Source organism: Molothrus aeneus, chromosome 1, assembly GCF_037042795.1.
Source record: "Molothrus aeneus isolate 106 chromosome 1, BPBGC_Maene_1.0, whole genome shotgun sequence".
Classification (NCBI taxonomy): Eukaryota; Metazoa; Chordata; class Aves; order Passeriformes; family Icteridae; genus Molothrus; species Molothrus aeneus.
The window spans coordinates 81790116-81812348 of record NC_089646.1 but is presented as its reverse complement, the minus strand read 5'-3'; the positions used below and the strand labels follow the sequence as shown (position 1 = coordinate 81812348).

The following is a 22233-nucleotide window of genomic DNA, read 5'->3' as shown; positions in this document are numbered from 1 at the left end:
ACAGCAAAATACTTAGTTCTTTTAAGAGCCAAGTATTACACTGTTCAGAAAAGGATTCCCAAATTCAAAAATAAAGTTTAAGCAAGCTGGCATGTGGTGCCTTGGTTATCTGTTACTCTTTAGTTAAAGTCAATCATTTCTTTCCCCAAGTAACCCAAAACCAGATACCTAACTTTAATTTTATTAGGTAGAAAATATCACCTGTCCAAGTAACATTTTGTCAGTGGTTTTATCTTACCATTCTGTTTCTTCTTCATCCATTTCATGGACTGATGCTTAACCTAAATATTAAAAACAAAACCTTGAGTATTTTATGAAAGGTTGTGACACAGGAAGTTTAAAGAAGAAAATACAGAAACTTAAAGTAAGAGTTTGAGAATCCACCACCTAGAATTCTTCAATTGCTTCAAACATCTTTCTTTTTCTCTATCCTTATACTTAGACCCAGCCTACAGTGGAAATCAAGGAATACTCACAGCTGACTAATTTGTCTCCACTGATGCCTGTGGACAGAAAATGAGTTGGAATTGGACACATCATTGAAATAGGCTAGCATCCTTGCATGGCTGATGTCCAACGGGTTATTTGAACAAGGGCAGAGAATTGTAAAAACTGTTTCTATGAGAATAGGCTTTATGACATTAGGCTTAGTTTGATTTCCCTTTGCATTTGTTTGTCTCTAGTTTTGATTTATTGCACATTTATTTCTTCAGCTTTTACTTTACCAGAAACTGCTTTTACTTTCTATGTCTACTCTTGTCATTGGTTTATGCTTCGTCTCAAGCATTGAACATTTTTTTCATTTACTAAAATGAAACTAAGGATTTTAAAATTGCAATTTTAGCTTTCCAGTCCTTCCTCAGAATAGTAATTTTCAATCTAATCTGTAGATCTGTAGCCCTACAAAAATTAATATTAAGTATGTATAGACTTAAATTTATTTTAGATCAGCATCTCCACTAGAAAAACACTAGGCAGTACAGAAAAAAGCATTTCTAAAACCACAGCTTTGACTACTTTAGATCCACATTTATTCACATAGCTACCTTATTCATTCTGTTTGCTGAACTTGCATAGTCATCTCTCTCCCTGCTATCCCACTTTACCTGATCAAGTTTACTATAACCTGGATTTATCAGTTTACCTTTACTACTCTCATTTTCCTACTGCTTTGATTTGTTGCCAAAAACCATCTCTTTATATCATTGCAATTAAGCAACTGCTATTTAATTTGAACACTTTTCTTTGTTTAAGCAATTGATTTACAATATTAGACACCAGAAATTAGCTCCTGCTTTGTTTTTAACAATTATTCTGTGTTCCTGCCATTTTCTGATTGTAGTCTGACTGCTGCTAATTATTTACTGCGAATCACTTACCATCCTTTCCAAATACCTATCATTTGTCCCCAATTTCTTACATTTTGCTTTTGTGTTTGCATTGAACTTTCTTCAGTAGCTATTCCAAAACATTTGCTTCTGTATTTTTATGGATCCTTTCCCAAAAACTCTTTTATTTATCTTGTTAAATACTTATTGTAAAGATGGTTACTTTCTTTGCTGCCTGCTTTACAGGAAAATAGGATGAGTGATACAGTGAGTGTTATCTGACATCAAAGGTGGGTTCTTATAAATATATGTAAATACATGTATATAAACACATGAACGAAGGTTGATAAGAAGAAGCAGCCAGGCTCTTTTCAGTGGTGCCCAGAGACAGGACCAGAGGAAATGGGACACTTATCACCTCCCTCTTTGGAGATACTCCAAAGCCATCTGACTCAACATAGTCTTGGAAGTCCGGCTTGAATAGGGGGTTGGATCAGCTGACCTCCAGAAGTCACTTCCAGCATCAATGCTTTTGTGACTACGGGATCAACAGATATTAATTAATCCTGTAGACTCCCTCAAGTACAAGACTTTCATGAGCAAACTTTCTCCCTTCCCTAAAGATTATAATTCTTCCCTGTGAAAAACACTGCTCTCCAATCACATCTCATTTCCAGTATATTTTTCACCTTATGTTTCATTTTCTGTCTGACTTGTTTGAAATACTTCAGAAATATTCATAATCTGAAAATATTGGTTTTCTCCTTTTTTTTTTTTAATAGCATAAAACTCAGGCTGCTGGAAATCAAGTGGAACACAGAGAATGTGACAAGAGTTATACACCTTTTTATGCACAGTCAATATTTCAGATATCAAATTATGTTCCCTTTCTACTTAATTCTCTTTCCCCTTTGGCCCATTGGACTTGGTTGTTTGAAGGTCTGTGCTTTAAATGCCTTCTTTCCTGACAATGAAATAATACAGATTGCATTGGGTATTATAAAACATGATATCTGGCAAATTGCATTTTAATAGTTTGAAGAAAAGTAATGTAATTTCTCAGCATTCCTAGGCTGTCAAGAAAAAAGAAGGAATGAGTGGAATTTAACTACAGCAATGGTAGAAAGCTACCTTTGATTTAAATATGCTTTGAGAAGTTTTCATTTATGATGCCAAACTCCACAGTGCACATAGAATATAAATGAGAATAGGAATATTGTTTTTCTGAGTCTGATGGACAAGAACAGCCTTGATAAATTCCAAAAAAGAGTCTTATAGAAAGTGGTGCTAGTCAATTTGTTTGTAGGTAATAATGTTGGATTATGTTTGACACTTTCTGATTGAGCTTAGTCAGTAGTCAGGTAGTAATGGGAGGAAACCTCAGTCAAAAAATTTATGTTAATAGAGTAGCAAAGAGAGGTACTATTGGGAAAATCTGACAAAACAGGACAAAATTACTAGTTGTCAGAGAACTGTAATTTAAAGTGAAGGAAACAATAATTTTTCATTGTATTAATGCATAACCATAAGATACAAACAGTGAGTTTCTGCTCATTGTTTTTGCTTGCACATAGTGTGCTCCAAAACAGCACTGAAATATATGACAAAATTAAATTGTGAAAGCATATAAATGTTTTTTCATACTCTTAATATTTACCATTTGAAATTGCTCTCCCTCCCATATTTGTATCCAAATATGCAAACTTTAGTATCTTCCTGTGATTACTTTCAAATGTTTTCTTTAATTGATGAAATAGAACACCATAAAATAAAGTCTTGCGACGTATGGTAATGACAAAATATTATGCCATTCGTCATTTAATACAGCTGTCATATTTTCATTCAAACTCAGAAAAAATAATGCCAGGCACCACATGAGGGATACTTTATTATGAAAAGTTAGAATGTTTATAGTATTTTAAATAATGAAGAGGCTCTCTGACCTAGAAAGGGGCAGATAATCTTTGCTGGAGGTGTTATGGGAAGCCACAACAAAGTCACATTCTTTCTGTTTGGCACACTGGCAGAATTTTAGAATGAATTCTACTGTTGGCCAGCTTTCTGCACACTCACTCCTAGCAGGATTATTTTGAAGACTTAAAACCTCTGAGCAGCTTCAAAAAGCTTTTTTATCTTACATTAGTCCTTGCTGTGATTCTTTTACTCTGATCCGACTCCATCTATGAAAATATGGAGTGATGGTAAAGCATAGAAGTGTTCAATCTTCAGCTACTGACATCCTTGGTGTTTGCAAATCCAGTCTGGTTACAAATGGGTGATTTTCAACAAATGAAGAGTGACACTTTCTTTTCACTTGCTCTTTGCTATAGCACAAAGCACTTGTTTTCATTCCTAGTTTTATCCTTTAGCCATCAAAATTGTCAGTTCAACATTATCAGTTAATGGAAAAACAATTTTCTCCAATTTATCTCTGAGTGATGCTTTCTTGTTCATCTAAAGATTGTACAGACAATGTTTGGGCACAAAGATAGCCTGCAAGTGTAACAGCTATGGGTAAATGATTGAAAACCTTTCTTGAAAATTTGTACTATGAAAATCTTTCTTTCAGGAAATGATTGGGTACAAAAGCATCTAGGGATTTTGCTATGAGTTCCTCTCAAAATAAATTAGTTGAAGCTCTTCTTGGAATCTCTCTCAAAAAATCTCTCAAAATTATCAACTCCCTTATTTGACGGTACTATGACTTCTACTCTGATGCTCTTAACATGCACCTTTTCCCATTCTTTCCTTCACTAAATCTCTCTTTCCCTCTTTTAGTCAGAAATAATAACCTTTATGGCCCATGAAATGCCCCTCAAAAAACCAGAATATATTCCCATGAATTCTTTCCAACAGCTGACACCCAACTGTAACGAACTTTCAGTACAGTCTTGGTTTACCCTGTTTCTGTTCAATGGAAAAAATAGCACTGGCTGTCCAAAAAGACAAGAAAAGATAAAAGCTTCATTTCAGAAGAATATTTGGAGAAAGACTCCTGCATCGACAGTAGTAGTCAAAGACAAATAGACAAAATCATAATATTCAGTCTCTCTTTTGACAGATATATTTTTCATTTAGGTGTGCATTTGACTGATTGACATTAGCTATTTGCAGAAGCAGGAAGAAAAATAATGAATCATTCTGAAATGAAGTTTGTGAAGGCCAAGTTCCTTCTGATCTTAAAACTATTAAACATGAGCCAAGACCTGACTTACCTAGTTCTTGACTTTCATGCCAGTCTGGTTTCAAAAGGTTTGTGAAAATAGCTCCTTTTGCCAATGTGAAGCAGGAACCTTTGAAAATATAAAACAGATGAAAGATGCAGATGTCACAACACACACAAGACTTCCAAGATACTGGAATGCTTTTAGGCCAAAATTCTTATGAGTAAAAGGGCATTGTTCACAGGAACAGATCTTATCTGTCCTCAAGACTCATCAGTTTCTGTCCAAGTTAAGTATTTTTAAAGCAATTTTCTGCTGAGAGTTAAGATTTCAGATCAGAATACACATTTATGCAGCTCATGAATGTGTAGCATACAATTATGGCAAACTAGAAGCTTCTTTTAAAATGAACAAACATAATTTTTAGCGTGTTCTACTTGCTTACTAGGTTGCAGAGTGCAGACACACTGAAATGTGGGTTTGAGGGTAAAAAGAAGGAGCAACTGTAGAATAAAACCCATTACTTAAAATGTGGAACTAAAAAAAATGCTGCTAAGGAAGAAGAATATGCAAACTCCCTGTTGCTTTTAATATGTTCTCTCTTGGTATGAACTGCAAGCACCCATGGTGTGCTGTGATTTTACTGCCTCCCTCAGTAGGTCTCGTTCTACAAGAATTTTCCCCTAACAATTTCATCTTTATGCCAGACAGGTTGACCTAACAGAGTTTGTATCTTCTTAATGGGGCACAATAATATGGCTAGCCAAAAATAAAAAAGAAATAAAAAAATTTAAAAAAAAAAAGGAAAAGAGTAGTCCGAAGTTCTAATACGAGCAGATTTCAATAACAGACTTAGCCAAAAGATCATCCATATCAGCTGATGGAAGAGTCCTTCCTATGGACATGAAGAGTAACTTTGCCTTCCTTTGGATGACTGTGCACTGAAGTACTGTGTTCCTACAGGTAAGCAAAAGCTTCAAAACAATCAATGAAAACTAATCAGCTGAGAGAATGCCTGCAGTCCTGCACAATGGAGTCACAAGAAATTTGTAAATCACAGGAAGAGACAAAGCTCTGCTTTAAACATAATTTGTTTTGCAGTGGGGATATGAGAAAAATCTAAGACGTGTATGAGGTTTAAAGACACGTAACAAAGAATGTGGAATGTGTCTTCTGAGAAACTCTTATGTGATCACTAAAAATCTCTCTGAAAACTAAGGAAGGAGGGAGAGGCAGAAAATTAACAACTAATTTTTGGTATTTGGTATTCAAATCCGTTAAGACTTAGTTTATCATGTGGTATGGCTACATATTTTACAACATTTAAAATTGTCTTTTAAATGCCTTTGTTTTCTGTGGAGATTAATTTTGATAAAGATTATATGACATACCAAAGTAGGGAAAGGCTGAGAAAGGAAAACAGGAAAGGAAATAATTTTTAAGATGGAATACAGATCTGTCCAAACCAGAAGAAGAACTTAATGAAAAGCAGAGATAATGAAATACTGAGGGCATTTTAGTGACTGAGAACTTTCAGAGTAGCTATTTGATGTTAGAAAGTTAATAGTATGATATCATTTGTAAGGAGACAGAATACAGGGTTGTAGTGAAGAAACCATTTATGTTTCCAGTGCACTGGGGAAAAATGGGCCAGTTAATCTGTTTGTCTGTACAAACAAGTTTTAAAGGTGACCAACTGAGCTGGTAGATATTTAATGAAGGCTTTCTGCAGAGGAAGAAAGATGCGGGTGGTGGAAAAGTCCTTAAGTCATACAAACCACAGAAAAAGCCTTGAAAAGATTCACAGGCACCATAGAGCCAGACAGAAAATTTTGATAAAAGTAGAAGAGAGGAAAAGACAGACATATATTCCATTGTAATTGCAAAATTAACAAGCTCAAAATGAACAGGTCTCTGTGATTCTGCAGAAGCTGGGACTCTCCGCCCTTGAGAATACTCAAACTGAAGGAATATTTCAGAGTGATGCAGAAAGAGAAACAGAAGAAAGAAGCTAGAGCTGGAGGCTCTAGTTTAATATTTCCTCCTTTGTGTTTTTATCTTTAAATACAGTTGTTCAGAAAAATTCTGCAAAACCTAGATTTCTGAACATTCTGCTCTCCATCTGGCATTGAGTCCAGAGGTATACCATGAGTGTTCAGGAGAATATGGATGGTTCTGGGAAAATTTATTTTGGCATTTATAGTTTTTTATTTTTAAAAAGCAAAATTTTTGTTGATTGCATTTGGTATGAAATAAGATTGGAAATGGAAACACTTTAAAAAAGTATAGGAAATTCTTTTCTGCATTCTAGCTGGTGGGTCTATAACAAATCAATTGATATTAAAGCTGAGATCCAGGTAAATTTATGTGAAGCCCAGCATGATATCCAGGGGTGTAAAATGAACACAGCAGAAAAGACTCCTTCACAGCTATGAGCACTAGCCCTTAAATGATGGAAGATGGTCAGTGACAAATTTTTTTAAGGTGTCCAGCAGGTAGGATGTTCTTCAGCTTTTGTCTTCCCATTCAACATATTTGCAGAAAACATATTGCTGATTTCTAGTAGGAAAAAAAAGGTGAAAAAAAACCCCTGCTTTTTCTTATTTCCTTTCTTTACAAAGAACAAGAAGAGTTAACTGCAAGTATAAAAAAGTATAAATCTCTTTTTTATTTTTGTATGAGACAGCAAGACAGCAAATGACTCCCATTTGCTGCAAAAATGACAGTACTGTGGGCCAAATGGACTCCAACACAATATTGATTAGGACTATTATAGCCCATCAAGGAATAAATGGGACAGCAATTTCAAAAATGCTCATGTAGTTTATGTGATAGAAAGAGAAAGACAAATTATTTGACACAGAAACAGCCAAAGCAACTGGCATTGCAGATGAAAATTATGGATATTAACATGGATATGATATAGCCAAGAAAACCATGAAAAAGATATTTACAAATTATTTCACTTAGGTAATTTATTATTTTATAAGTATTTGTGTGAGAGTTAATTAATACATTCAAAAACACTGCTAAAGAAATTTGAATATTCAGAACCAAATGTGTTTAGAGATTCTGTCCAAGCAGATGAAATATTCCCAGCTCCTCTAGAGCTGTGTGAACACTAATATCTTCTCTTTTCAAGAGCACCTCATCCTACAGAGAATGTAAAAATCATCTGAAATATTACAATGCTTCCTGAATTGCCTCAGCTTCTCCTCTTCTAAAAAAATGCTGTGGTTGCTGTGCAGAGAGCTGGGGCTTACATGGCGCTGCTCCTGTTCTCTATCCTCAGGAGTTCCTGCCCTGGCTGGTTGGGCCACCCAGCCTTGACTCCAGCCTGGGCTAAAGGGACTGCTGGGCTTAGGCAGAGGTGGCAGGAAGCTGGAAGCACCCAACCCTTTGTGTCAGGAGCCCAGAGCTATAAGTGGTCCGTTGTACAAGCCCCGGCTGAGGTCTTTTTCCAGTAGTAGGCTGAACTTCCAGCTCAGAAGTTGATGTTACCTACAAGATGGTTCTGGTTAAATCCAGTGGCAGAAAGCAGCCCTGCTTAAAATGTGAGGCAGGATATTTCTTGCAAAACTGGCACCAAAAATGTGGTCTAGACTGTTTCTTACTCTTTCTTTGAACTCTTACCTTATTTGTATCAGTGCTTTGAAAACTGTTTTCTGTTACAGGCTTTTTCATTTCTACAAAGTTCATCTGTAATCAGAGGCTGTAAATTACTTTTCTGTTCTTTCTGGTGGTTTTGTGCCACTCTGCTTTGGATATCAATGCAAACTACAGCTGCATCACTCATTCACATTTTTCCTCCAGAATTCCCTACAAGAAGGTAATGCTGCCACTATGACATACTTTGCACCATCTGAGATCAGCAGCTTACATATTTTTTTTCAGTAGTGTTAAGGTGTAATAAGGCTTGAACAAAGTACATAAATAGCTATTCCACTTTAACAAAAGTCTCAGCATTGCTTATTTCTCTTTAATTATTATTTCATCCATTTCCAGCACACTACTAATTCTCTGAAGTAATATGGAAATTTGTATGTAACAAAATACTGTATTTATCAAGAGCTTTGTCCATTAAGAGTGTACTTTCCTGTGTAGCCATCAGTACTTGTCCTGTTCCATAGGTGTAAATTATTGGAGATGATTGGACTCTGAGCTATTGCTGTTCATCATCTCACAGAACACAGTTTGACTCTGTTTTCACCAAGACTGCTGTAGAAAATAAATAAATAAATAAATATTTTTTCAGATCACGTATTTTCTTTCCATGAAATTGAATAGAATTTTAAGATACATACTATTTTTTTATATAAAAACAATGCTGCTGTTAGCTTCTTTTCCTTCAAATTAATACAAGTCATAGAATATAACCAGCTAAGAGCTGAAGATACAATCTGAGAGGTACTGGGCTTTGTGCCCTGTTAGATATGAGATAAAAATCAGTAGCATTTGGAATTAATACCACAAGCAGTACTTAGGAAAGGACAGTCAGTAAAGAACAAACCAGAGGTTATCTTACAGCTGTAGCAAAGGTTTGCTGGATCTCCTTAGATTATCTGGGACAACACTACTGCTAAGCTCCTGTTTTATGAATATCCAGTGAGAGCAGACAGCTTGTTTAGATTGCAGCATACAGAAATATATGCACACAGGTTTTTGGACTCTTTTAAAGATAACAACCTTATTATACTTGAAAATTATAAAGCATATATATTATGCTTGAAAATTATAAAGGAAGCTAAATATCGGTCCAGTAATTTTAAATGAGAGGAGTAATTTCAATTAATAAGGAGGTAGAAGCCATTCAAATGACACAGGATATACTACAGAGAGATTTTAGAGCAATGCAATTGGTTATATCTAAAGAGACCTAACTATTGGCAATATGGCTGAGACACAAAATCTACTCCATGGATAGGCACAGAAGATCAAGGAGGTAGTCAATGCTCTTTGCCTAAATTAAAATGTTGATAAATGCTCTAAAAGAAGCTGCTTCTAGAGTAAAGACTGGCCATCCCACTCCAGAGAGGCATGTCAGCATCTCTGGGGGACAAACACATGGAGTGCTGTGAGCATGGCAACTGCCTTTCCCTGCATGGTCTGGAGCATGCTGAAGGGTGACTGCAGCTGGCCTACAGGAGGTGACAAGGGGTTCAGCTAGTTTAGGTTTGACATTAATACACAGAATTTTAGAGGAGAGGATGGGGATACGCAATTCACAATTCCCTTTAGAGCAGCTAGGCTACACGGTATTGTTGCGATGTGTCCTCCACCAGGATGGACGCAATGCCCACTTCAATCCTGCATGATTGAAGGATTTAAGCAGACTCATTGCAGGTGATTATTTCAGCAACAGATTTGTTCCCTCATGATCTTCCATAATTTTGTTGTATCTGAAGGATAGAGTTAAAAGTAACACTTAAGAGACTTTAAATCTCTATTAACACTTCTTCAGGATATTAATGATGGGTGTTGTGCTTTTTGGAATGAATAAACCAGAGCTGAAATCAACAGCTTTACAGCCAAGGTTCCAAGTAACATAATCTGAATTTAAATTTGGACTAACCTTCAAAGCTAGTCTTGCTTTGAGTGTAGTTTGGATCAGATGGCCTCTAGAGGACCTTTCCAAAGTAAACTATTAATTATTTTAAGTGCAGTTTCTGGGTGGTAAAAGGACTATACTATTTTACTATACACTTTATATATCTTTAGTGTCAATTTAGTAATTCCTGGCTCAGTTAGAAAAGTTTCTGTGGTTAACTAAGAACTGGCTGGGGAGCTATCTCAGGTTTTTCGTAAACAGAGCAGACAGTTCAAGTCTCTAATAGACACTATTTTTTTTCCTCACAGCTGCTATTCCAGGTATTAGAATTAATTGTAATTCATTAAAGTGTTAAAAAATAGAAAATAAAGTTTTTAATAGTGTTATTTTTTTCTAGTCCCTAGTATATTAAAAACTAGGCTGTAGTTTAATAATTGTTTCTCCCTCAAGGAAACACCTGCATTTCATCTGAAGTCATAAATTTACTGGTTTTCCAGTTGCTCATGATTAATTCAGAGGGAATAGGAGGGAAAAAAAAGAATATTCTAAAGAATGTCTTTATAGCATGCAAAAACTAATTCTTATCATTTCATCATATAAATAAAAAGTTACATAAACTTTCCCTTTTTTCTTCTTTTTTTTTGTATCTGATTGTCTTTGAGAAGCAATTCATTTACTAATTCTTCCCATCACCCTCAACACAGAGATGCCTTTCCTCTAATTCTGAACTTTTTAGAAAAAGTAGGGACTTTGCTCTTTAACTCAAACATAGACAGACAACCTTTTGGTTTTGTGAATTTAATCAAAAACCTACTTTGACCCACTGAATTTCTTCTTACTCTCATTGCTTCCTTACTAAATTGAATGGTTTTGTCTGGGTGTGAGACTCATCTTCTCCTTTCCTTTCTCATGCCTAATCAATCACTGCCTGGCTATAAATGCTGAGAGTGGCACGTGTATCCATCATTCTGCTGGTGCTTAACTACATGGGCTCTGAACTGCTGGAGGAAGAAAGCAAGTGACATCCAAGTAATAAATATTTTATGGTCTTTGCCTTTGACAAATATTAATTACCTTTACAACAGTTCGCTCTCTAGTTTATGGTACCTCCAACCTGGGGTTAGATCTTTCTTTTGAGTGAAGTAGGATGAAATTCCACTCAACTTTCAACAAGATTTAATTAAATGAATGCTTGGGGGACAGGTGGGATGCAAGACATGATTATGAGTTACAATATTTTACTGATCAAATTAAAATCATAAACAATGCTCTCAATTTTGCATGTTTCTGTTCTACTCTTTGCAAACAAAAAACTAAAATGGTTCACCTCATGAAAAACCATGAAGAAATCCCTACTCTTCCCATCATATATACTTCCTTGGCCTCCCATATTCCACTCACTAGATTGCATGTATGTTGGATTTTACAGGAAATTTTCCCGCCTGTTACAATTTTAACTCCTTTTCTATCAGCTGGTAATAAAAAGAATATTCATAATCTGGACTGCAGAGTCAGTTCTTTCACAAACCTAATTTGCATGATTAAATTAGTGAGTGAATTTTGCCTGGAACAAGATTACAAGCACTAGGTCATCATATGTTATACATTTGCAATCACAACTTCATAAGCAATTCTAGCCAGTGGTGCAACAGGAAGTATCTGATTGATGAAATAATTTCATTTGTAATTGCCATATATCCTGTTTGGAGAAGTAATGTTTATTTTTGTTGAGTATCATCCTAATTATTTGATTTATTTCTATCTTTCCAAGCATTAGTAATCTTTTCAACTTTGGAAAGTCTCCCCATAATTATCCCCCGAGGTCAATGTAGATTGTAACATGGAAAAATCTAAATAGTTCTGAACGTAGAATGGCACTTAGGGAACCTTCTGAAATATGACTTTTAGTCTTTGGGTCTTTAAGTTTTTTTTCAAACAATTTCATATTATTCTGGCCTGTAAACCTTCCATTTTCATATGTTTGACTTTGTAAAAAAGCAAAAAATATCTTGCTTACATTAATAATCCATAGTTGTGTTATTGTTATAAATTAAAATTATGAAGTTTTATATCATTCTTCCTTTTTATAATTCACTAAAGATACTATTTTTCTTTATCAAATAAAGGATTTAAATGTCCTTGTAAGTTTTTAACCCTGAAGACCAGAAATTTACTTGAGTAATCAATTGTTCTGTTGAAGACTGTCTCCATTCGTGGAATGTCCTCACACACTATAGATTGCCCACTTTAAAGAATTACTTTAGATTGAATCAATCTTTTACATGTTTTTTTCAGTGACTGACTCTAAAATTTAGCTGTTTCTTGGATGTGATTTGTGAAATGTATCAGGTGATCTCATTAGAGCTGCCTCACTGGACAAGCCTTCAGGTTTTTCTGGCATGCATACCTGACAAACATTTGTTTTCTCAGTGACCATAATGCAAAGCTCCTTTCCCTCCTATAGGCATATATTCACCTTTTGTTTTTTCTCATTGAACTGATTCAGCAAGCAAACACTTTTTTCCATGCACCTTATGCTGAGGTAGAAGTTTTCCCATCAGCCTTCCTAGCAGATGGTTTTTCCTCTGCAGCCCTTCCTTATGATTTCTTTGGACACCAAGATTTGCTGAATCTTTTGGCAACCTCCCTTTCATTGCACTATTAGTGCAGCAAGTATTACTGGTGGTCATATTCCTTCCTTCTTCCCTCTTCCATCACTATTTTTTTAAATCAAAACCGTATTTAGTCTGAATCTTGTAACAGACAGAAAATGTGCTTTCTGCCAGAACTGGAAGAAGTGCTAGCCCTTTCTCATAAACAAATAGTGGCTTATTTTCAGTTTTGCTCAGTACTGGAATAAAATCCACAAAAAGAATATTCCCATAAAATGTAAGAAAATGTTTGGTTTTTTACTCCCCTAGAGCCTCTCTATACTCTACCTATTTGTTCCCTCAACATGACATGGGTTTTTTGTTCATGTATTTCTTTTCTCATGTCCTTGCTTTTATCTTTGCCAACACAAAACATTTATTAGCTTGACTAAAAATAACAAATGCAAGACTTTAGCTCAGCATGAAATGTTTTTCTCTCCCCTGAGAAAGAGCACAGCTCTTTCACTCTTTTCCCACAAAAAGAATTCCCTTCTGGGACTTCTTTCTGGCCGGTGATGTGTAGATTTACAATGTATCATATATGAAGCTATCATCAGCCTATATTTGGAAGAAAAGAGATTATCCTTGGAAGAAGGAAGCTCAGTCCTGTTTGTGTTCCAGTGACGCTGGAAGAGGCAGGGTCATGTCAACTCTCCTTGCTCTGGGAAGGGCTGTGCCTGTGCTGCAGATCGCAGTCTCACAGGAAATCCTCCTCAACAACAAGAATAAGACAAATTCCCCCCTTGCAGCTCTCCCTCATTTCCTAGTGATTGTACATACAGTGGCACCAAAGTGTGGAAATGAGATGAAAAGCAGAACACATGCGAGCCAGACTTACAGAAAACCTCCATGGTATGAAACATGGGAGGCTCAAAGATTAAAATAAATTTTTTACATACTACTTACTACGAAGTGAAAGAAATTAATTGAGCAGAAATGATTGTTCCTCTGACACTTTCATAAGGGCTAAATCCTTCTATTTGGTAATGTTGCACTTTCCTCACTTCACAAATGAAGACCCAGGGTCATTTCAGCCTGTGTTATTCTGAGAAGTTCTTCCTGTGTAAATGACAGCAGGGGAGGGGAAGTGAGGATGAAAAAAGTATACACCTAAAGCTCACCCTAACATTGAATCAGAATGCAGGTATGTTGCACAAAATGGTACAGGAGTTGGGAGGTCTGCATTTTCTGCAGTTTAGCTATAGCCTGAGAGTAAAATCTATCGTTTCAAAGATCCTCTGTCTTCCTTGTCTCCAGAGGTCCTTCCCAACCTCAATAATCCTGTAATTCTGTGAAGGTGTATAGAACAGCCAGCTGGAAAGTACACAGAATAAAATGAGACTTTAATTTCAATTTTCTTGCCTGCCAAGTAGCTTAGAGACTCAGCTTCTTGATTTCTTTCTTCATTCTTAGACATAATTAATATTTTAATTATTTAGAGAAAAAATGAACAAACAGAACAGCTCCAATAATGGACCGTTAGCAACAAACTGGAAGACATTCAAGAACCTGGTGTTCATCTCTCAATTTATAGGAGATATAGGTCAACTTTTTTACTTTTAATAAGGCACAGTGGTGATCTAAGCCCAGAATGATACTGCAAACATTGTTTTATTACATTTAAAAAAACACATAGCCATCCCAGAAAGTTTTGTTCTGCAGCTGCTCCTTTCTGTAGGTAACATATCCTTTCAACATGCTAATCACCACTTGAGAATATCACCTATGCACAGGCAAAAGCTACCAGAGCTTAAAACTCTGCAAGGACTTTATGAATGTTAGTGATGCCTCAGGGCTGCATTTTGACATTAGTTTCAAGTTGGATCTGGATGCCGTATGTAAACTCCTGCAGTAAATCTGCAGCACAGTAAGGAACATGACCCAGATGTGTCAGATTCTAAGTGGACACCCTTCCTTCTGAGTCATCCTTCCCACTTGGAAAGAGGAGAATTTGTCCTCCACAAACCTTGAAAAGGAAAGAAGGGCAAAATGTACTATTCACAAGTAACTTTACCAGGGTTCTTAGTTTTCCTTTGAAACACTTAACTCTGAACAAAGTCATATTGTTCTGAGAAGAAATGGCTTATATTAAAGGGCATTTTCTTCCACATTTTGCAACCATGCCTTCTTTCCAGCAGTGAATAGAAACCAAATTTTCCTGCTTGTCTCATGAGGTTTTGGATGATACAGACTGCTTTGTAAACAGCTGTTCCAGTGCCCAGTGGATTGAGTGAATTTGGAGGTACTTCAGTGGCAATATCTGCATTCAGAATAAGAAAATTACATCCATATTCTTTAAGGTAAACCTGAGAATGAAAAAGAAGTTCAGCTCAGAGAATGGAAGTAAATAATTTTCTGTGGTAGCCACATTACAGCTGTTGCAAATGCAGCACAATTAGTCTGAAGTAGAATTTTCCATACTTTGTTTTCATTAGGATTTATGTTTTCTCTGCTGAGTTTAAGTAGATTGACACGTATGGAATGAAAATATTTTGTTCAGCTGGTTTTCCTGGCATGTTTATTTAGTCTGCTGAAGGTTCTCCAGCAGCCTCTCTGAAGAAGGAAAGTAATTATTAACAAAGGCCCTTTTTTCCAATTTTTTTTTTGTTTTTCCAAAACAACTTGAATAATTATAATGCAATTTACTTTGTCACCTACTTCATTGTTTGGTTTCCCTGATGGTTTGTACCTCTTGAGCCTTTGGCCTCTGACTTCTTGTGAGCAGTAGTGGCAGCCTGATTTTGCTTACACAATCTTCTAGCTAAACAGAACAAAGCAGAAGCTCTTTCTCTGTTCCTCATATTGCTATTGCTTCATTATCTACAGAGTTTGGGGGAAACAAGAGCTCTCCATCACTTGCAACATGGGAAACTTTCATTTCTTCACGCCCCTTACTGAGTACACCTACATCTGCAGCTGCATTCCCCTGAAGAGAACCGGAAATAGCATCTAAAATGAAGAAAACAGACTTGCTTCTTGTTTCTATTCCCACAACATATGCTTCATGCTACACAGAGGATGGAAACAGAAGAACAAGCAGCAAAAGAGCTAACTCCTAAGAGAAGATTTGTGCCATTACATCACTGAAAATCTGGACAGTCAGCAGGACAATGCTGAAGTTTCTGGCCTCCACTCTTGGCTACCCTATAAGCACTCTGTCTCTTCCCCAGTGAAAAGCAGTCCAAGTTGGCTTAGTTACAAGTGGAACATTTTGCATGCAAAGATTTTGCTCCCATCTGTGCCCCAGTTTGTCCTCGAGCCAAATACCTGGTGCACAGCTGACCCAAACCACCCTGAGCAACCACCATCGGCCCAACCAAAGGCTTGACTTTATTTTTCAGTAGGCAGGCTGGTGACATAAGAGCATTAGCCCCCTCATTTACTCTTAGCTTTACTTCCTACTTCAGCTATCTCCCTTGATATGGCACATCAGCCAGAAGGCACAGATTTAATCCCAGAGCTCTTACCCTCTTCCTGTTCTATGAATAACCTCTCATCTCTAGGAATTGCAAAGTCATGTTCATTACCTTGAATTCTTTGTCTTGGCATTGACATGGGGTGGGAAGAGTTGAGAAATAAATCTTTACACAGGTTCATATAAGACACCTTTGTAGAATAGTCTTCCCAGGATGTCTGCATGCAGCACGCAATATGACAGCCTAAAAGGCAAATTAGTGGAGGAACCTCTTGTAGGTGCCCTGAACAGCCCCCTGTGGTACCTGTAAGCTCTTTGTTGCTCTAGACCTAGGCACACGAATCTCAAAAGTAGTACTTTAATATTGGAAAGTTAAATGTAAAATTCCTCTTGTGTTCATCATGAGTAACACCTCCCACATGCACATAGCCACACCAGTGTCTCTTCCTTTAACTGGCATTCTCTTTCTCCTTCTGTGGCATTGAGTAAAGACATAGAATATTACTTACCTGGCAGGTTTAGGTGATCTGAAGTCAACCTGAAAAGTCCTGCCTTTAAAGCACCAAGAAGATTTCAGCTAGGCTTTTCTTTAACAAATAAAGTTGTTGTGTTTTTTTAACGTATTCATTAGCAGAGGTCCCGCTCTGAAGCAAAAGTAAGTTCTGAGACACTCTCTGTATTCAGCAAAAGCACTTTAAATCAGCCAGAGGCATCCTGCTTACACAGACAGCATCTTGCTCAGCTGGTACCTGTGGGAAAGTACCTCCAGAGAGGCTAATTAGGGGCTATCTGTGTGTAGCCTGTGTGGTGCCCCAGAGTACTCTCCCAGACAAATCTACAGAGTGGATGGTTGAATTCAAATGTCCTCCAAAGTGCCAAAAACCAATTAGTGCTGGATGTCAGCACAAACAGCTATGAAACACTTGTCAGAGTGCAATGGGATTTTTCCCACAGAACCTAGCAGCACTAAATCTGCTTAAAATGTTAATCATATAAAGTAAAAAGTAAGCCAGGCTGCTCTGAGCTCTTCTGTTAGACCCCATGTATAGTACATATGGACAATATCCCATTAAAACAGCCTTGGCAGAGCACAAAGTGTAGCTTTAACCTAGCACTATACCAAGAAGTCCCCTAACCATGTGGAGAAACAGAAAGCGTCAGACAGGATCTTAAACACTGCTTTTCAGAAAAGCCACGCAGAAATGTGACTCACAGTTAATTAACTTCTTTTCCATGTTTGGGGGGAAATTGTAAGTGAAAAAGCAGAAAAAACAGTAAGGTGTACCAACAGGTTTTTTATCATTAGAAAAGAGACAAAGCATTTGCTACTGAATTCCCAGCTATAATAAAAGACAATTTGGAGACTGATGTGACCTCTGAGAGGGGCAAGTCTTTTCCATCTAAGTCAATGAAGCATATTTCACTCAAATTGTGACCTGGCTTCTGTTTTGTGGTGTAGCAGCACAGTTTGCGGTCAACCAAGAGAAGCCTATTTCGTGTCAGTCAGTCCCTCTCAGACATTATGTATAAAACTCACATGAAAGGACCCTAAATAAGACAGATAAAGTCAAAAGGAATATGTAAGTTTAGTTCATCAGTTGTCTGAGTAACTGCCTTAAGTCAGAAAATCTTGTATGATGAAAATGAATCTACTGTAACATCTACTACAGATTATAGTCTGGGTTATTTTGCAGTTCAGCAGGAAATATTGCTGGTGTTCAAAACAAATTTTTTTTTTTCTGTTATTTCTTAGATCATTAGACAAACGAGAAAAATGTAATCAGTAGGTTTTCATAATTTTTCTCTGGCTCTTTTTACTTTGGTGATGGTGTTAAGATGATACTCCTATATTGCAGATTTTACAGCGAAACAGCAGGTAACATTTTATGATGCTGTCAGTCAGCTCCTTCCTTGGTTTCCTTGATTGTTTACTTGAAAAAGTTGGGGCAGAGTGCTTAGATAGCAAAAGAACTGAAGGCGAAACATAAGAATTGTGTGTAACTTTCCTTGTTCCATTTCAAGATCATTTACTTCCTGGTTCCATAATTTCAGAAAAGAGAGAACATCTGTCCAGGACTCCCCAAGATTTGCATGTGAGCTGCTGCTCTCCTTTGTTTATGCAGTGTTGGCAGCTTCTTCAGTTCCTGTTCTTTCAGGGCGATACAGGTACCCCGTGTCAGGCTACTTCCAATTTCAAGTCTTTCCTGTATTCATTGCTGTTTCTCAGGTATTTATATATAGGTCAATTAATTTTTGACAGAAGTTCAGGTTCTGTTTCAAGTTAGTCCAAACATGCATGATTTATAAATAAGTAATTCCAAATTAAGTGTTCGATTTTTTTTTTCTGCAGTTCTTAAAGAAATTTTTTCACATAGACAGTCCCCACAGACATACATACAGTTCTTAAAAATTCAGAAGAGGAGAGTATTGTCTATCATATTTTTGAAGGTCTGCTGCATAAATAGTGCCTTATAGCCAGCTAATCCTCATGTGAATAAAAATATTCTCTATTAAAGCAGGTTTTCATTTAACAAATTTGAAAATGTTAACACAGTAATAATAACACTAGTAACAACAACAAAAATTATATTAACAAAGTTTTGATAGTAATTTTTCTTTTCTTTTTTAAAAATGGATATAGTTTCTTTAAAAATCTTCCTTAACTCTTGTGCTTGTTAAAATAATCATTATCTTTTGAGAGTATTCTTGACTCTTAGGTAAGGCTTAAAAGGATATTTTCTGTTGTTTCACAAAGAGACATGGGAGAGTGGGAAAAAAAGACCTTTCTCTCTTAGGTTTGGATGGCAATGAAATCTGAGTGCTGGCCTTTTGGAATTCCCTGAAAGTTACTTTTTTATTCATTAGGAAGGTAGAGAGACTTTTCAGAGAAACATCTTCCATTTAATTTAAGATTTTGTCTGTACTCAACAGTTCTTCAGCAGTTATACTCAATTTACAACTTAAAAGCCTGGTAAAACTTTCATTTTGAGGATTTGTTATAGACAGAATTCACTTCTTTCTTCTCAATATGATGAAAATTTTTTTGGCTATTATACCATATAACAAATTCTGTAACTGCTTTTCCTTGCCTACAGCAGGACCTAGAATTAATAAATAAGGATTTGCAGACAGGAAAGACTTCTCCTGAAATCTGCTGGCACTGGAATCATTAGGAGAGTACATTTTTTCTACAGGTTTTATTAATTACCCTGAAAAATTTGTTTCAAAAAGTAAGCATAATATAAATAAATATATAATCTTTTGTCTCAATATAATTTATAGATATATATTCCTTCAAATTTACTAAAATTGTAGGAGAATCTGTGGCAACCTGAGCTTAATTGAAATAATTTTTGCAATTATTCTTCAGGGAGCAATATTGAGCTTAATAATTTGCAATCTCTCTTAATTTGTGAACTCTCACAGAGCAGAGACCAGAATTTGATTCTTTGTAAAATCTCAGCTAGGTTTCTTGGGGTTAATGTTTATGATACTGTTTTAGTGCATGACCATACTCTGCATTGTCTGTGCCATTTCAGCTGCATCAGGGCACAAAATAGCTGATACCTAATTACTGATGAGCTACTTGGCACTTGCAGATTCATAGAGTATGGCCCCAGGTCTTATTTACTGCACAACATCCAAATCCTGCTAAGAGTTAGAAGTAACATCTTAGACTCTTCCATTGCAGCTACTGTTATCTCTGAATATTCACAGAAAAATCCTGAGAGTTTATTATCCTCACTTTTTGGCTGGAGAGCCAAGGCACAGATCCATTAAGGTTATAAAACCCATTAATTTAAAGTGGCCAGTTTGAGGGCCCTAAATTTTCAGAACATCAGCACTATAAAGCAATGTGTCTTTGACACCCCAAACCATTGGCTTATCATTGTGAAAAGTACCAGTGATGGAAACAAATGAAATGTCATCCTCTAGAATAAAAATTTATCTCGAAAGCAGGATTTTGCAAACATGGTTCTTTTCAATACACACCGAAATTTCTTCTTGGCAGGAACATTGAATTTTGAGAATATCCAATGCCTAAATTGAGGTTTGCTTTTTTTTTATGTTGCTTCAAATATTTAAAAAGCTGATAGACTTCTTTTATGATAGTACAACTTACAAAATTAACTACTCTGTTTAAACAGTGTGAAATCACTTGTTCAATAAAAATTGACCCACCAGAAATTACCTAATCTAAGGAATATACACTGACTTGGAACAAATCTGTTTTTCAAAATCTTTGAGTCTTTTAAATAATAAAATTTCCTGCAGTCTGACTTGTCACTAGTTGGCACTTCTGCAACAAAACAGCATGAGCCCAAGCCATACTGATACCTAACAGTGGGTAAAAAACACAACCACAGAACACCTGTGAGAAGTTTAGGTGAATGACCTGCCCAGGATCACACTGAGAAATTTTTGGCAGATGTACATTTATAATCCAGTCTCTTGGATGGAATTCAACATCCCCAGCCAGGAGACCATTATTTATTCTTTTTCCCCAATTTCTTTTCCATTCTCTACACAGCTCTTAGCATTTGCTACAACCAAAGCAGAGATCCTTCAAAAAAATAGTCTCGTTTTATCACACCTTCCTAATTCATCCCAAAAGTATGCAAAGAGAGGCTGGAGTCCATGCAAAAAGTAAAAATGTAATCACAGGATTCAGATTCTTATGTTGGTCACGTACAGGGATGATGTCCTCAATGAGCCAAGGAAACATGGTTTAGATAAAACTGCTGAAAAGCAGATGGAAAAATCATTAGAAAGCTGGGTCTTTAAGACACATGGTCTGAGTCTTTAAAGCAAGACAGAGTTAGGTGTGGATGAGTGCCAACTGAAGAAGGCTCAGCCAGCTATAAAAGTATAAAATGAGAATGCTCCAGACCCAAGTCCTTGAGACCTCATTCCAGTTCAGTGCTATCCTACACACCTGAGTCTTGTCATACTGATTCTGGTTTGATGGCATAGCCATTCCCATTTCATCAGGGTCTCTGTCACAGGTTTTTTGTCTTTTCCACAACATGAACTGAGTATTTTGTCCTGCCCTGAGTGCTCATGGTTCCCTCCATACTGTCAGATTTGGTGGGCGAAAAAAAGAGTACAACCCTCATAAAAAGTTGTTACTCCTCCAAACAATATTTCTAGCTCTTACTCCAAAAATTAAAGTGACTGGAATATTGCAAGTAAACCCATACTGATTACCCAGTGATTACCCAGTAATTTTTTTTTTTTCCTCTGGCCTGAGTTCCAAGTGTCCCAAGGTTGTCTTCTCTGAATCAGATCCTATATGAACTTTTCAGCTTATATTAAAAAAATGTATGAGCAAGCAAATTAGAAGGTAATTTCAGAGCTATCCAGTGCTCCTAGCAAAATTTACACTACGTTTTTATCATGCTCTCTGTTCCCACTTCTCAGAGCTTCCTGAAGACATATTTCTATCTTGATATATTACAAGTAATTTAACTGCAGTGAGAGAGTTGTGCTCATAAGCCATTAGCAAATGTGTGGTGCACTGTGATGCTGATAGGCATACTGGAGATATAATCTGGAAATTCAAAAGTTAAATTATGAAACCATGACTTCCCTTATCTTACACTATTCCTCATGGTAAAAAGAAATTGTCATTTTGTACCCCCCTCTTACCCTTTCATTCCTGTAAGCCTTTCCTGAGCTGATATCCCTCTATAGGTAAGCAGCAAGAATGAGAAGAGGGAATATCCACATCAGAAAGAATCAGCAGGACCCCAGAGAGCACAGCAGCCCCTTCAACTGACTTACACTGTAACATGACTAATTCTTGGTCTTAATGTCTTATTGAATGCACAAGCCTGTTTTAGTGGATTCCTTTTCTTTAATGTATCTACTGTGTCATACAGAATGTGTTTCAATTTCCACTTAATTTACAGACTGGACACTAAGTGAATGTTAATATATTGCTGCAGTTCCCTACCCAGAGTTCAGCTGCTTCAAAGGCAGGCCTTTCCAAAAATAGGTGTAGCTTCTCATATATCTTGTTTACAGTTTTATGGTATATCCCAAGGCTTTCTGAAATAATGATGGTATGTAATACTTCAGCCATCTTCCTATCCTTGATGGTTCCCATGAACTGAATAAATGTTTG

General features: G+C 36.4%; 1 long non-coding RNA gene across 1 annotated transcript; it reads right to left on the bottom strand.

The window, feature by feature from the left end:
- Positions 1 to 237: 237 nt before the first annotated feature.
- LOC136553957 (uncharacterized) lies at positions 238 to 16665 on the bottom strand. Its single transcript, XR_010783258.1, has 3 exons — positions 16616 to 16665; positions 4544 to 4621; positions 238 to 281 (listed from the first exon to the last, which is right to left on the bottom strand). It is a non-coding gene; the product is annotated as an uncharacterized lncRNA (long non-coding RNA).
- Positions 16666 to 22233: the final 5568 nt, after the last annotated feature.